This window comes from Calypte anna, chromosome 2 (genome assembly GCF_003957555.1).
Source record: "Calypte anna isolate BGI_N300 chromosome 2, bCalAnn1_v1.p, whole genome shotgun sequence".
NCBI lineage: Eukaryota > Metazoa > Chordata > Aves > Apodiformes > Trochilidae > Calypte > Calypte anna.
Window position 1 is genome coordinate 114,405,270 of NC_044245.1, and position 16,616 is coordinate 114,421,885.

General features: G+C 45.1%; 1 protein-coding gene across 5 annotated transcripts in view; it reads left to right on the forward strand.

Moving 5' to 3' along the window:
• The first annotated feature begins 134 nt into the window (after positions 1 to 134).
• The window catches only part of CHD7 (chromodomain helicase DNA binding protein 7), a 132,819-nt gene continuing 116,337 nt past the window's right edge, over positions 135 to 16,616 (forward strand). For 3 of the 5 annotated variants that reach the window (XM_030446354.1, XM_030446359.1, XM_030446358.1), the window contains exon 1: positions 489 to 967. The gene's annotated coding sequence lies outside the window, so the exon portion shown is untranslated. Of the gene's footprint in view, positions 212 to 488; positions 968 to 3,196; positions 3,301 to 16,616 lie in introns of those variants that run through there. The other 2 variants (XM_030446355.1, XM_030446356.1) reach the window with 2 other exon arrangements.

Genomic DNA, 16,616 nt, shown 5'->3' on the forward strand with positions numbered 1-16,616 from the left:
AGGCAGTTTCCCGGAACGGCGGGCCCGACTCTGTGACCCCGCTGTGTGTCCCCCCCCCGCCCCGGTCACCGGCAGACGGGGCGGAGCAGCGGGGAGGTGTACGGAAGACGCCGTGCCCCGAGCTTCGTCCCCCGCCCCGCGGCAGCGCTTCCTTGTCCAGCGGCTGCGGTGGGAGCCCCGGCGGGGCGCTGGCGGGCCAGGCGGCGGGGAGGTTAGTGACCCTCACCCCTCCCCCGGTGGCCGGGCTGGTTTTTTTTTTTTGTGGTGTGGTGGCTTGCTTTTTTTTTTTTCTTCTTCTTTATTTTAATTTTTTTTTTCCCGTCCCTTTCCTCCTCTCCCTTGGTTGCATAAATTATGCCGGGCGGGGCGGTGACGTTGCGGCGGGGCGGGGCCCGCTCGGCGCTCGCCCCCGGGGAGGGGGCGGTGTCGGGGGCGCGCCTTGTGGCGGCGGAGGGAGGGAGGGAGGGAGGAGGGAGGCGGCGGGGGCGGGCGCAGGGGGCGGCAGCCGCGGCAGCCGCCTGGCTGGTGTCGCGCTCGGCTCGGCTCCGGCGGGCGCGCTCGCTCGCTCGGGAACTATCGGATTAAACTTGAAATCGAGTGAAATTACACAAAGGAGCGAAGCGGAGCCGGGACCCGGCGGAGACCCCGAAACGACCCGAGACCCGCGCTGACCCTTCCTCTCCCTCCCCTCCCTTCCACCCTTCCTTTCGCCTGCCCGCCCCGGTGAGGGATCCCCCTCCTCCCCTTCTTAGCCCAGCCCCGGTGCGAGCGAGCAACTCCGTGCGTCTGTCTGTGTGTGTGTGCGTGTGTGTGTGTGAGACCCGCACCCCGCCTCGCCCCCCCCGCCCGGCGGCTCCAACTCCGGAGCGTGTCCCCTCCTCCTCCCCGGCCCTTCGGCGGAGGGCAGCGAGGGAGCGAGCGGGGGACACCAGTTCCCGACGGCCCCCGACGGCCACGCACCGGCCCGGTGAGTGACCCCGCACCTCGCTGGGCGCGGAGGGAGGGAGGAAAGGAGGAAGGGAGGAAGGGAGGTCGAGCGAGCGCCGGCCATGGAGCCGGGGACTCGCGGCAGGTCTCCGTCCCCAGCGGAGCGGCGTGGAGCGGAGGTGCTCACTGCCGGCGGCGCCCCGGGGAGGGGAGGTGGGGTGGGAGATGCTGTCCCCTGCCACAGCTCCGGGCGAGGCGGGGCGGGGGGGGTGTCTCAGCGGGGCACTTCCCCGGGTGTAAATGGCTTTTTGTTGTGCTGCGGCCGGCCGGCCGCCTGCCTTGCCTCGGGGGAGGGGAGGGCACTGGGGAGCCGGAGCGGCGGCGCCCCTTCCCCTTCCCTTCCCCGCCTCCCACCCCCCGCTCTCTCTCCGTTCTCTTCCACCCCCACCCCCGCCGACTCCTCTCCGCAAGTTTGGAGGGTGACTAAAAATCCGGGAAAAGTTGAGCGAAACTGCGCGGCGGGGGCGGCGGGGCCCAGCGCCGGCCGGGATGGCCGCGGGAGCGCTTCCCCTGCTGACCACGCTGACGGCTGCCGGCGGCCGTGGCGGCACAACAAGCGCTAACAAAGTGAGGGCGCTTCCCCGCCGCGCACGGCCCGGCCCGGCACCGCCCCGCCCGCTGCCGCCCCGCTCCCGGCACATGGGTCGGCGGGGCCGGGGCCGGGCGGCGGCGGGTGCACCCCCAGCGGAGGCCGGGCGGTGGGTGGCGGCGGGCGGCAGGAAGGCGGGCGGGGAGAAGGAGGAGGAGGAGGAGGGAGGCGGGAGCACGAGGTGCCGCTCCGGCCGCCGGTGCGCTCGGCGGGGGGGGGATCGTCCTGCCCCGGCAGCGGGAGGGGAACAGGGGGCGGCCGGTGCTCTCCAGGGGCAGGAGAAGAAAGGGGAGCGGGGGAGGGAGGTGACGAGAAGGGAGGACGCTACCTCAGGCAGCCGGAGCGGTGCCGGCGGACGCCGCATAATAGGGGCTTCAACCCGCCGGGCGCGGGGCCGGGGCGGGCGGGCGGGTGGTGCAGTCGCCGCCGCGCACATGGGGTCGGAGCGCTCCCACCTCCCCGTCCCGTTCCGGGCCATTTTGAGGGTGAGCGGAAAAAGGTGTTTTGAGGCCAAGCGGTCAGGGCGCGGGCTGGGGGGAGGGGTGTTGGTGTGTGTGTGTGTGTGTGTAGTGGGGGTGTGCGTGGGGGGGCGGGTGTGTGTGTGTGGGGGTGTCCGCGGAGCGGTCCGTGGGGTGGTGTTGGGGGGGCGGGGGGGGTCGTCGGCGTGAGAGCGGAGCGGGGCCGGCGGCGGGTGCTGCGTGCGGGGAGCGGAGCGGGCAGTGTCTGTGTGTGTGTGAGTGTGTGTGTGAGTGTGTGTGTGTGTGTTGTGTGCGGTGGCGGGGGGAGGGGGGCAGGGTTGTTGGTGAGTCTCAGGGAGAAGGCGCTGCAGGCAATGAGCAGCCATCATTACATGGCATTCATTTATCCCGGTAGCGTTACATCGGGGGACGCGCTCCCAGGCCGGGGGAGCCCCTCCCGGGCGGACTCCACGCCGCTGGGCCGGCTTTGGCGGGTGGGTGCCAGAGGGTGCGGGGGGGTCAGGGTGCTTGGGAAAGGGGGTGGCTGCGGGGCAGGGGCTGGTGATGGAGCCGGTTTCCTCGGCTCGCTCCGACACCCCACTCGCGCCTGGGTTTAAACTAGTTGTTTTTTAAACAGACAATGGACAAAAGGAAAGTCGCGGTGCCCGGGAGTTCCCTGCCCATCGCCGGGGCCGCTCGGCGCCCCGCGCAACTCTCCTGCACTTACCCACTTTCTGCCTTTGTTTTCGTTTGGGAAGGGACCGAGCGTGCCTTCCAACTACAGAAAAGGGCGATTCTTCCATTTGCAAGAAGGCTTTTTTTTTTCTTCCCCCCCCCTTTTTTTTTTTTTTTTTTTTTCCCTTCCTCCCCCCCACCGCTATGCCGCTTGGTCTTTAGTGGATTTTTGGCTGGGGGAAATAATAGAATAACCTCGATGCGCGATAAGTTTGTTTCTGTGTCGATGCGCGTCTCGATTTTACTTTTATCAAAGCAGATTGCGAGCTGTGTTTATCCTAGAAGATGGCTTTCGGGAGAACGTGTTTGCTGATTTTTTTTTTTTTTTTCTTTTTCCTTGTTTCTTTTCTCGTGGTATATAGGAGTAGTGGAGATACAAACAAGCGGGTTGAACAAAAAAAAAATGTTTCTGTTCGTTTCCTCACAGATCATCCATTCTAACAACGGCAAAAAAATCTTAATGACTATGACCTTAGCAGCATGGGTAGCAGATTTATCCCAATTATAAATCCCGTTAGTTTGCGGTGATGTGTGAGTATCAATATAAAATTCATATTGCAAAGCATGATCGGTAGTTTATATATAATTTTTTTTTTTTTTTAAATTTTTTTACAAAAGTTGAAATCTATCGTTTTCCAGTGTGAGGAGTGCTGCATCTGTCGCTTGGAGTGTTTTTGTCTCGCTGTTGCACAACAGAGGCTCTCTAGTCTTTAACCTAAAATGGCAGCTTTAATTTGACTGGGGCCCATTCATTGACAATGATAATAAAAAGGCTGAAAGCTAAATGTAGCTGGATGCTTGGGGCACGTTTGCAGAACTCTCTTCCATTGCTAGGCACTGCTAAGGGAGAAACTTTGAAGCTCTCTAGTTTCCATCCTGAAAGTTTTCAACAAGATTTTTCTTTTTTTTTTTCTATTAAAAAAAAAAAAGGAAGAAAAAAAATCAGTTACTCTGCATAAAGCACATTCTAGATAGCAGGGTTGTGGACAGACTTAGTGGTGAGGAGATAGAGAGGGCTGCTTCTGTGAGAGGTCTGCCTTTTTAAAAGTGGTGGAAAAATACTAGTAATGTCTTTTAAAACAAGTCACAGTCCGGGGGAAAATGAACCATTTGTTTCTGAGGTTTGTAACAGGTGATTAAAACAATTACATTCTTCACATTTTCCCATCTCCAGCTACTAAACCTGGGAACTTTTCTTGTTTCCTCTTGTTTGGTGTTGTAAATGTGCTCAGGGTTTCACAGAGATCCTTTTGATAGTGCTCTATTTTTCTCTAGCATAGAACCACAACTGCTTAGAAAAAGTAATTGTTTTTGTGTGAGACATCATTTTAAGTTTGAAACGGTTTTACAAAACAAAATTTCATTATTACAGCTTTGGAAAATGGCACAGATTCACACATCCCCTGTCCTGCATTTCTGTTAACCTAAACTGCTCATTTTCAGTCCCTTTGAGCTTTTTTTTTTTAATAAATAAAAGGTGTATAAAGGTCGGTAGAACATGCTCTTAGAACTGTAGAACGTGCTCTTAGAAGAGTGTTAAATGCCCCTGATTGCAAATTTTACCGAAGTAGTGATTCACTGATGCTAACTGGATAATTGTATTGGATCAAATATTTCACTAAATATTTAACAGTTAAGTGATATTTCAGTTATTACTTGTGAATCCTGGTTAGGTTATTTAAACAGCCGGGGGAAAAAATTTGCAGATACTTGAAACCCAAAACAATTTTGTTGCCTCTTTGGTAATTAATGAAAGTTTTGATCATAGGTAGAGATCACGCAGTCCTTCTAGGAAAACAACACTTTCTAAGCATGTAGTGCTGTAAAAATACCAGTTGAAGTGAGGTATAGTGGAGTACTCTCTATTGCAGTCAAAACTCTCTCATGGGGTGGGAGATTGGGGCTGTAACCATTTTCTTTTGAATTTGGTTAGTACGGAAACCTGGAGTTAGGTCAAAGGAGCACCATGAGGACTTCGCAGTCCATGTAGAGGGGTCAGTTAACCAGAGTGTAGCTTTTTCCGTGTGAGTTATTTGCTCTTTTGCACTGCAAAGCATTTGATGAGTGTCCACGATTATTTCCATGTTAACACTTAAATAATATTAGGGCTTTACAGGATGTAAAATGAGTTACTCCCAAGTAATGTCGAAACAAGCTGGTGGCGAAGCTGGAGAAAACACAGAGAGGAAGGTGATGTGTTGCTGGGTGGGGGCTTGGTGACAGTGGGGTCTCCCCTTACCTTGGCACGTAAGGAGGCTTTGGGCAAGGTTTACCTCCTCCAGTGAAGGACCTGGACCAAGTCCTGCCTGGGCAGCTGCCGCCTGCTGAGTAAGAATACAGCACTGCATTAAAACCTTCACAAGCCAACCAACCCAACCCAACCTAGAGGTGCTTTTCTGAGAATGTGTAGAAGGCCCGAGCAGTAGGCACTTTGCAGGTTTTTCAGAAAGCCCTGGGACTCTTTAGTGAGGCTCCGTGGGTTGCTGTGACCGTGGCTTCCTCCAGCAGCTGGCTCTTGGGTTTTTTGTTTTGTTTTTAGTGTATGGTGTGATAGGTAGGGATTGTTCAGGTGACAGGGGGAGGAAGAAAGTAGCCAGGATGAAAGAAAGTGGAAATATACACATGCATTACCTTGAATCCTGTTCCTTAACTCTGTCCCTTATTTCCTATTCATCTTATTTTTGCATTGATTTTCAGAAAAAAGTTTTAGCATCTGCTGTTTGGTATTTGCACTTGTGAACCTAGCATTATTCAAATAAATTTGTGTGGCTAGCAAGGTTACAGACAACTGTGTGACAAGTGGTGTGTGTCTGAGTGTCCTCCTCCCCTCAGTTCCCTTAAGTCCTGTTTTCCAAACCCTTTTAGTATTTGTCTGCTATGAACAGCTCACTAACTGCTCAGATTTATGAGCTGGTTAACTGATGCCCATAAGTAACACGGCTGATACTTTTATGTTACTTTTATGTTCCCTGTATACATGAGAAAACTGCAAATTTTAGTAAATAGTTAAACTGTCTTTTTTACAAATGAGTCTTTTGCGTGTGGGTGAGGCTTTAGAGTTCAGTTTTCTAACAGAAAAGTTGCTGTATTAAGTTACTGCATCTTTTTAGCTTTATCATTTAAGACACATTGACTTCATCACTTCTCATTATTTATATTTCTGTGGATAGCTTGTTTGCACAAATAAAAACAACTTGATTTTGACGGAAGAAAGTCTAATATATTGTCTGTATTTTGGCAGCAATAGAAAGGGGCAAGGGGAAGCTCCAAATACAATTTATTTTTTAAACTCTTTTGGAGGAAGCAGTGAGGTACAACATGCAGAAACATCCCATGGTAGCTTGCTTTTAGGGTTCTGACAAGATACTGGAACCTGGTGGAAAGAGTTCTCCTCTTGGTTTCTTTCCTCCTGTAGAATATGACTAACTTTCAGTGGTTCATATCTTATCTGAGATCGGTGGTTGTGGAAATACTATGTCATAGTTGCAGTGAAATTCTTGCTTGGAAAATGAGGTTGGAAGGCATGATACAAAAAAATAAGGCTATGACCTAAAGGACACATTCCAAGTGCCTGAATATGACAACAAAGCTCTTAAGGATATTCTTAAGTATGCAAAAGCTGATTAGCTCTTAGCTTCCAACACTGACTTTTCAGAGATGTAAACATGTACCTAGAAGAGGCCAAGTCAAAATCAAGGATGTTCGTGCTGTTGGGTTCTCCTGTTTCATGAATGCTGTTGCAGTTTCTAAACATCCTGATTATTTTGCTGACCTTATACTAAACACATTGTCCTTAAAAAAAAAAAAAAAAAAGGACCATTTTCATTTAGAAGTTGAAATTCAGTGCAAGGGTGCTAATTATCAGATAAGCTACTGTATTAGTAGAGCATTGTAACACATGACTTTGAAAGCTTGTTGGCATATAGGAACTAACCAGAAGCTCTTGCTGACATGATGTAGGGCTGACTTTGCTTTGTAGTGACCTATATAGCTATTTTGGGTGTGGTTTTGCTTGGCTTTCATGGGAGCTGTGTCCAACCTTCCTCTGACATAGACAATTGCTGTGACGAGAGGGCCTTGAGGGGAATGGTGGGGAATAAATAACTTAGAGAATCAATTGTCTGGAAAAAGTCATTGCAGCCAAAATGTCTGCCTTCTTCCTAATGGTTCTGAGAGGAAAATTAAATTTCTCATATATGGTCCTGATCCTAGAGGTTATTCTGTTCAGGCTTCATTTAAATATGGGCTGGTAATCACAGCAGAGCACCTCACCTGCCTGGCAGAATCCAGTGCTGAACAGGTTTGGAAGCACTATAGTTTTATGTTCTTGAGCTGCTTTTTAAGCTGTTCAGTTGAACTTTCTGTTTACCGCGAGAACTTCAACAGGTAGCTGGCTTTAAAATTTCTTCTTAGTGATTGTTTGGTTTTTGTTAAAAGAAATTGGCCTACCCACAGTTTATTTTGATTTTTGCCTACAAAGTAAGAATCATTTCTTAAAGCATTCTATGGAGGTGTACGTCAGATGTAAAAGAAATCAAGACTATGATTCCTTTTACAGAGCAAAACCAGTGCTGCTCTGAAATCTAAGCCTATTATTTCTCTCTGTTTCTCTTTCCTACTCACACCCCCCCTTGCTTTCTCAGAGATTTTTTTCTTCTTCTTCAGATTCTGCCTTTCCTATTGGGTTTTTCATCTTCTTTCCAATTTATATTGCTCTTTGTTTGCTTAGCAGAGTTGCATTTTCTTGCCAGTCTCGGATAATTAGGATATGTTGCAAAATAAACACGTGCTTTCAACTCCAAGTAATTCTTGTTTTCTACCCAAAGCTTGGAGGATGCTCTTGTCAGTGTGGGAAGAGCTGGCTGGCTGCACCAAAGCCTGATGGAGCCTCCCTCATGTTAGACCCAGGGCACTGCCTGGTAAGGGGGGGGTCTGCACAGGAGAGATGGAGCTGGGCACCTCTTGGGTGCTGCAGCCTTCCAGCAACATCCTGAAGGTTCTTCGTGGCCCTTTGAATAGGAACATCATCTCGTCATTCCAAGTTTTGCTTTCATGAAAATGACATCCCCCCCCCCCATAATTTAGTAATTAGGAAACACAGCTGTAATAGTTACTCTTGCTCCAGGCACAGAGTAGTTGTAAGCAGGGAGAGTCTAGTCCTGTGACACTTCATGTGAAACGTTGTGGGGTATCCTTTGCCAAACAAAGAATTTTGGGTGTGGGAAGAAGCTCCTGTGGGTGATTGTGATGTTTTTTGAAAGGAGTAGGCAAGGTTTGGAGGTCAAGAACTATGTGACCAGAGGTAAACCAGATCAGAACCTGGAGCAAGTCCAAGGAAGACTTTAATAAAGTAACTTTTGTCCTGGATCTTAAAATAGAAAGCCTGTGGATTTATTCACAGGGTAAACAGGATTTGTTAAATGGGTAGTCTTTGGGTGTGAAGGAATACTGGTCAGTCATTCTTTGAGAGAGAATTCAGGGGAAAACTAAAACTGAGCTGAAAGCTGGAATTTTAGAAGTTCAGAGATCAGTGTTAGGACAAAATGAGGAGAAAAACCATTCACAAAAAGCATTGGGTTAGTGCCGTTCCAGGAGAAGTGTGAAACAACCTTTATGTGAGAGAAATGGAGAAGTTCAGTTAAAGTCTCTGGTATTACCAACTTGGGTGAGCTAGTAAGTTGGAAGGCTTAAGTTGATAGCTTAAAATATTTCTTGCTTCAGAGAGGATTCATCAATGTAGCTATTGAGACTGAAATCTGAAGCTGTAATGTTACTTGGTAAAATGTCTTTACAGGGAACTGGATGTCAGTCTGGACTGTAGAGAATTTTTTCGAGTTGTAACTAAAGCAGCCAGAAAGGAGGTGTGACTGACTTAGTTGTTAATGCTCAGTAGAAGGAGGATTAACAAAAGAAAGGTACTGATGAGCCTAACAGATGTTCAAAAATTACTCTGATAAGGCTGAGATAAAATTTGCATGTTAGGTGAGAGACAGGTAAATTTCAGTACATTATAACTATTCATTTAGGGTATAACATGTTTTCAGACTCTTCCCTGTTCATGGGATCACATACCTGAAGCCCAGAGATCTGGCATTCCAAGTAACTTGTTCCTTTTAGTCCTATATTTGAGTGTGCATTTTTTGTTCGTGTGGGATCAGAAACACCAAAACAGCCATAACTGGTTGTTAGCTTCAAATAAGATCCAAGAATATTATGTTTTGGGTTGGTGGGTTTTTTTGGGTTTTTTTGTTTTTTTTGTCTCAACTATCTGGCATATATCTAGGCGAGTCCTGTGGCTTTTATAGAATGTATTCTTGTTTGTGCTGCAATTGGACTGAAGTCACTGCTTGTTGGATTTGGTGGTTTTATTGCAAGGCAAGAATGGATTTGGTGGTTTTATTGCAAGGCAAGAAAAAAACCCAAGCAGGTCTTCATCTCAAGTGGTTAGATTTGAAAGATACTGGGACTATGTTGATGGTTCCTGAGAAGATCTTGCAGACCTCACAGGTTGGTGTGGTCCTGTCAGGAAGGCTTAAAGGAAGGCTCTGTGTCATGGTAGCTGTTGCTTTCATGAGTTCAGAGATTCCTTGAAACTCTGATGAGGGAACTCTTGCTAAGAGTGTAATTCTTGCCTCAAGTTATGTGAACCGTGAAGAATTAAACTGAGTTTTATAGCGAGCAATTTAATATCTCTCTTGATTTAGGAAGGAATCATTCAGAAAGTGAGTTAAATAGGGCTTTCTTGACTGCCTCAGGAGGTAAGTCTGGGAGAGACCTGCTAAGTAATTCACTTTATTTATCAGTACCATTACAAGGTGTCTGCTGTGCTTTGCATTCGCTCAACTCTGTGAATGGGATACAGCCTTATTCATCCTTAGTTTAATCATTATTCTTTCATTGCTAGGGAAGGGAATAAACAGGCTTCAGCTTCACTTTGTTCCTCTTTTATCTCTGCAAAGGTACATTGTCTTTTTGGTGTGGGTTTGGTGCTCTTTTATTTATTTTTTAATTTTTTTTTCACAGAAGCAGGTGAGGGCAGCTACATGGTTCTTTAATTCCTTTGTAACCTTAACAGAGGTTACAGAAAAGATTGCATTGGTTCCACCTGCGTTTCTCTCTTACTACAGTTCTGCAATAATCCCCAGCCAGTGCTGCCTCCTCTCACAGAAATGATTCCTTGTGAACATACTTGTCTTTTAAATCCGATTTGAACTTTTTGAAGAAGGAAGGGGTTATTCTGCAGCAATGGGATGGGTGTTGGAAGAGTAATTGTGTTAAAGGCAGTGCTAGAGCAAGCATGTTTTCCAACTTGGGTCCCATGATTAATGTACTTGGTAGTCTTAGAAGTTGGGTGTATCAGGTGTGTTGGCGCTGAGAAAAAAAAAAAAAATGGAAGGGATGTGATTTTCTGTCTCTTTTCACCTATCCTGGTCAGATTTAGAGAAATGCTATGGTTAAAGTGACTGAGTTCCTGAATGGTGATTTCTCAACAACACAAGCTAATGCCTAGCACTCCTGCTCCTCCTTCCCAAACCACTGATTACTTAATTTTGAGGTGTTAAAAAAAGAAAACTTTGGCTACAAAAGGATGGCAGCTGAAAGGAATTGTTTCCATTGCTCTTCTTCCAAGAAATTTTCCAGACTGAGTTATTTAAAAGATTGATCCTCTTCATCTATTTCTCTTCTTCCACCACCCGCCCCCTTTCCTTGACTCCTCCCTTGAAGGAAGGGAAACCACAAGGTTGTCCTTTCTGCTTGCCTCTCTAGATGAAGGATGGCCAACCTGTGGCTCATCAGCAACACTCATGCAGTTCCCTGCTGGGATTGTGGCATGACTGGTGGCACAAGAGGACTGTGCAGTGTGGGAATGGTTGGGCAATGCAGATTTTGGCTGTGGGAGGAACTGGACTAGTAGGGGCTCTTATATTACAAAGCCAGGTGGGGCAGAGGCTGCAGGACTGATCTTATCCCCCAGTGGGGCTGATGGGATCTGCTGCTGGCTTCCTTTGTGGCTCTGTCTGTCTGTCTGGCACTGGGAGATTGGTGGTGAACTCTGTGGCTGCCTGGCACTGAGATTTTTGGTAGGTGGCTGGCCAAGTCAGGAAGGCTGGAAAAACCCCTTGCCTGATTTGATCAGGTGGTGTTTTGGATCAGGGTGCTTTTTTTTTCTTTTTTTTTTTTTTTCTGTTCAGTGAATACTTAAATGAGTTGTTTCTGTTTCGAGGTACTTCCAGGTAGGCAGTGAACTTTGAATAGCAAAAGGAGTCCAGCAGCTGAGCTGTCCCGTTTGCTGCTGTCAGTGATTCAGTTTGGCTGTAGGAGTGATATATTTGATACATATTCACTTCTTGCTTCTGCAGTGAAATGGCACATCCACAGTAGGCAGTGCATCACGAAACGGGGCAGATTGATCTATGGAGAGAAATCACTGGCAGATAACCTGGGGCCTGGGCATCTAGAGCACATTGTCACTCACCTGTGGTACAGCATCTTGCAGCGTGTTGGCTCGCCTGCCTCCCTCCAGAGATTTTTCACATGGAGTTTGTGAAAGCAGGCATGTCAGCCTTCCTTTAATTGGTTTGCTTGGATACTGGTGGCAATGTCAGGAGAAAAAGCAAAGTTCTTGCTGTTCTCTCCTTATTAGAAATACTTGCAGCTTTCCTCCAATAGTAAGACCATTGAGATCCGCAGTCACTTTCCCAGGTGGTTTGTTTTTTGTGTTTTTCTGGTTTTGTTTTTCTTTTGTTTGTTTTTTTTTTTTTTTTTAATAGGATGAAATCTGTGAAGCTTCCTTTACCCTGCTATTGTAATTAAGTCATCCCTTGCTATTAGGTTTGTAAGAACTTTTTTTTTTCCTTTGCTGTTATTATAGTTTCATTAAACTTCCATTATTACAGTTTTTGTACGATTCTTTCATAGCTCTGAAGATAGCTGAAAGATCTTGAATGTTGTCTTGTGGTCCATCTAATCATTTATAAGTCAGGGAATGGTTTGAGAAATGCAGTGAGCTAATTTAACCGGACATTGTTCTGAAAGGAGAAGTTTCCTCTCTGCCTTTGTCCCCCTGCACCCTTCCTCCCAGCCACATGGCTCTGCTACTTTGTTATAGCAGCAGTGCTTGTCAGGTCCTTCTGTGAACCACTTTAGTTCACTAAAATGGCAGAAAAATAACTCTGTAAAATGGAGAGCATTTTGCTGTTGTAATGAATCAAACTGGCTCATAAAAGGATCTGAGGAACACCAGAGCTGGTACTAAGGACGAGGGGGGCTGGTGGCTTGGAGAGCAGCAAGTCCTTTTCATCTTTTCATTTTGGTGGCAGTGAGCAAGTGGATTGGATCAGTTGCCTGGGAACCTTCATGGGAGAAATAGAAATAGAGTAATCATCTGTGAAGGAAAGGACACACACACACACACACACACACAAAAAGTGCTGGACTGAGTTCAAATTGATATTAAAATTTGTTTATTCTTGTGGTGGTATGAATTGCATGCTATAGACAGTTTGTTAGAATTCATAATCTACTGCCCAGAAATCAGTTTTCCTCTTGAGGTAGGAGAACAAAGCCTTAAAGATTTACCAATGTATTAATGGCTTGTCTGGTTTTTCAAATGTAAAGTATTTAATCTTTAAAACAATTAATTCACAAGAAAGTACATTGCTCTGGATAAGTGTGTGGTTCTTTTTTTTTTAATTTTTTTTAAATTTTCTTTTGCAAGCCTGAACTTCTCAGTTAAGTTCATCAACCTTCTGAGTCAATTTGTACATCTCACATTTGTTCAAATCAATGTTTAATTTGGTGGATTCATTTATTCAGAGTTTTATCCCAAATATCTACATTATTCCTGTTAGTTTGAGGTGCTATGAGAGCTCTTGGTCAAAGCAGGTGGCTGAGACTTACTGTCCAAAGCTCTCTCATAGGGAAATGAACACACTCTTATTTAAAATTGGTGATAAAATTGCATTGCAAGTAAGATAACGTGCTGCTCGGTTACTCCTGTAATGATGTATAATACACTTCTGCAGTTTTCCAAAGAGAGAATGGGCAGTTTACACTGTGTAGCTCAGCAGAGGAATAAACACCTTATGGGAACCCAGAAATCCAGGGACTCTGGTGGTAGCTCCTGCTGAGGCCACCTGCCAGCTTGAGGTGACTCCTCCAACACAGAGGGCAGGTGGAATGAGAAGCTGCCCTGGTTGTTTTGTGACATTATTTGTGTAAACTGACTACAGAAGGAGGCTTCTTAGCTGGTGGAAGAGGGGAATCTAATACTTTCCTTCTTGATTTTCTCAAGATTTGGACAGTTTTATATGCTTTAATAAAGAAAGGTAAGCGCTTGCCGTAGGTATACAGGAAAAAAACATTGTGGTGCACCATCTAGGTTCCTCTCTGCAGGTTTTGCAACTAAAAAATTCCCTTTCAGGATGAGGAACAGGACCTGAAAATTCTAGTTCAAGGCACCAAGGATATTGCAAGCTGCTTTTGGTGAAGACTGAGGAGTGGTGGCCCTGACTAGCGTTGTGTGTGTTCAGAGTGAATACTGTAGTTACTAAAAGCAGCTTGTTTACATTAGGAATTGTATGTGCTAGCTCTAATGGGCTTTTGGAAGCCCAAAGCACAGCTGTAAAACATCTGTCTCTGGGACCAGATCTTGTCTGTCTGCTGAATTTTTGTCCTGCATTTCATGTTCAGATTTTAAAAGAAGAACTAAAACTACTTTTCTTGAAGTAGAAAAGTTCTTAGCCTTCCTGCTTGGAGACTGGTTTACACTTGAAAGGCTATCATTCTGTTGTCTTGAACCCAGAACTCAAAATAGTGACTCAGTATTAACTCTACTTCCTCTTTAATCCGATCATCTTGCTTGCTATATGACCTTATAACACCTTAATTTAAAGTCTGCTTATTCCAGTGGATTAAATTTGGAGATATCTGGGGTGGTGGGCATTTCTACAGGAAGGGTTTAAGAAGAACTGAGACACAGTGTTGCCTCAAAAAGGAAAAAAAACCCAACAACCCCCAAAAAAAGAGGCGGGGGGAGGAGAGAATAGCAGCAGCAGGGGTATTTTCCTTCTTGCTGTTGCTGATTTATGGTCTGAGTAATAGGACAAGGTTTCTTGAAAGGTCCAGAGGAGTTCTGAGCATATAGTTCTGCTGTACAATAAGAAAAAGAGCATTAGTTGCCAGTGCATGAATTTGATGCTCTTGCATGGGAGTGATAGAAGGCGAAATATCTGTTTTGCTGGTGGCATGAGCAGATGGTTGGAAGTCAGGAACCTGAATGCTACTCCAAACTGGGATACCAGGTTCATGATGATGTGTTTTGAGGTCTGCCATATTGGGGTTTGTAAGAGTTGCTATTTACCTAGCAGCTCTCATCAGATGATCTTGGTTCTTTACCAGGTGTCAATTTTATCTTGCTGCTGCTTTCGTGAAGTAGACAAACACTGCCCTTAAAAGCAAAGCTGGTCTGCTGTTTAGTGATTAAAACACTTAAACCAGTGGGTTTTTGTTTTTTTTTTAGTCCATGTCTGAATAGCCTGCTAGTTTTCAGAGTTTGCCTTCATTTAAATATTTTTCTCATGAGTAAATTTTAAAGTTATATTTTATGTATTGAGTTTGGGGACTATAAGCTTTCCCCTTGTCCCACACATTTTCCTGAATAAGCTCTGCCAAATAGTCTGATTATATGTTGAGCTTTAGGTTTAGTGGTAGAAAGATTTCAGATGGTATAGTTCCGAATCTATGCTATGTTATTAGCCATTTTGAGTCATGTTTTCTGTGGGGTTTTTCTTCCATCTTAAGTCAAGTATTTAACTTTACTAAACTGAGCTATCTGTCTCTTTGAAGAACACCATGGTTCCAAGGAGGGGTATGTAATTTGTTGGGTACAATCTGGGGGTTATGGTGAGTTTTACTATGAAAACTTTGATCCTTATGAGTCCTTGGAAATAAACCATTGACTTGGGCTGCCTTGTTTCTGATGGAGGTTTAGCAGAGGTCTGTTCTGCACTGGGTGTACTCTGCTCTCTGGAAGCTTGGGCTGTGCTCAGCATAGTGGATCAGCACCTTTCTTGTGTTGGAGGAAGCAGCAGTAGGCTGGGAGAGCCAAAGAGACAAAGTTTCTCCATTGTTTACAACAGCAATTGCCATGTCTTCTGTATTTATTGGGGAAAAAAAATAAGATCCTTAATTTAGGAGATGAGTACACTCCCCCAGTTTATAATGTGGAGGGTTTGTCTCCAGCAGCTAAAATGTTGCACAGTGATTTGTGAATTGGAGCTGAGGATTGAATACAGTCTTCCAGTAATTCCTTTAAGTGCTTAACCTAAATATGTTGTAGTTATTTTAAGTACCTTTTTATAGCAGTGGTAGAACTTCAGGCCATTGCATTGAGTTGATATTATCTCTTAAAACTGCTGTTCAAATCAGAAAACGAGTATTTTACTTTATTTACCACTTAGTGTTGTTTTAAATTCTTCCTCCTTCAAATGTGAAACAATGTTTTTATTAGAAGTTCAGTATTTCTAAAATCCCCTTGTATAACTTAACTTTGGTTTGAGTTATTCCCAAATCAAACTTAAGAGCCACTGGAGGTACTGAATTCTTTCTACCCAGAGAAGTGCTGCTTGTGCTGCAATATTTAGTATTGCCAGTGTTTGTTTCTGCCCTTGTCCACTGTTTATTTTTTTTCCTTTCTCAAGGGGTTAAAACCAGATCATAAACTCTGATATTTTGTTGTTGGAATAGAGTAAATTTTTTTTGTACAGGAACAGTAGAAATTCATCAGAGTCTGAAACTCATGTTTTGGGTGTCCTTTTCTCATTCATGGTGTCATCCTCCCAAATGCTGTAGTCTCATTTTTATTTTGAAGTACTATAACATGGACTGAAATACATTTTCTGCATGCAAGGAAGGTGAAATGATAAACTGGAAATTTTGTATTATTGAGGTAGTGTATTGAGAGTGATTAAAGTTATGTTACAAATGCCATCTTGCTTCTCTGGTACCATAGAATATCTCTGCCAGTTAAGATCAAAGGTCTATCTCATCCAAAATCCTGTGTCACAGTGACCATGGTGGAGGCTGTCTGGAAACAGAGCAAGTCCCTTTAGTATCCACAACTTTGTAGCTCAGGTTCACTGTGGAAAAAAAAGTGATAGGTAACACTTAATGAATTTTTTTGTGCATGAATTAACCTGGTCTTTTCTTGGCCTGTGTAAACTCCTGGCTTTCATTGGGACCATGGCAATGAGTTCTGCAGCTTAAGTACACATTGTATGAAGAACTGCTTCCTTTTATTTGTTTTATTTTGAACTACCACCTGCCAGTTTTGTTTGATGTTCTCTAGTTCCTTGTTAAAAGAAAAAGGAAACAATGGTTCCCTACTTACCTGCTCCATGCCGCTCCCAATTTTGTAGGATCTTATTCTCTACTTGATTCTCCCTTCTTGAGGCTGGAGATTCTGAAGGGTGTTCAGATGCCCCCTTTGGTTCTTCAGTAATTTTACTCTTGAAGTGGAGGTGTGCAGAGCAGACGCTGGCACTGCAGCAAGATACAGGTGCCTCAGAGACTTACTTGTCCATTTCATCTCTCTAAATTCTGTGCTTGGCTTTTATTTATTTATTTATTTATTTCCTCTTAAATATGTTTATAACTCTATTTATTCTTCTGACAAATCTTATCTTCCTAGATCTCTTTACTCGGTCTCCCAAATCTCTTTCTTGAAAATGAGTTAATCCAGTCAGAGCTCAGTAAAATGTTTGTAAAACAGTCAGATAGCATTTGCTCTGAATTCATTGCATTCTGTTTACCTGTGCTGAATCTCATCTGCAGTTTATTACACCTTT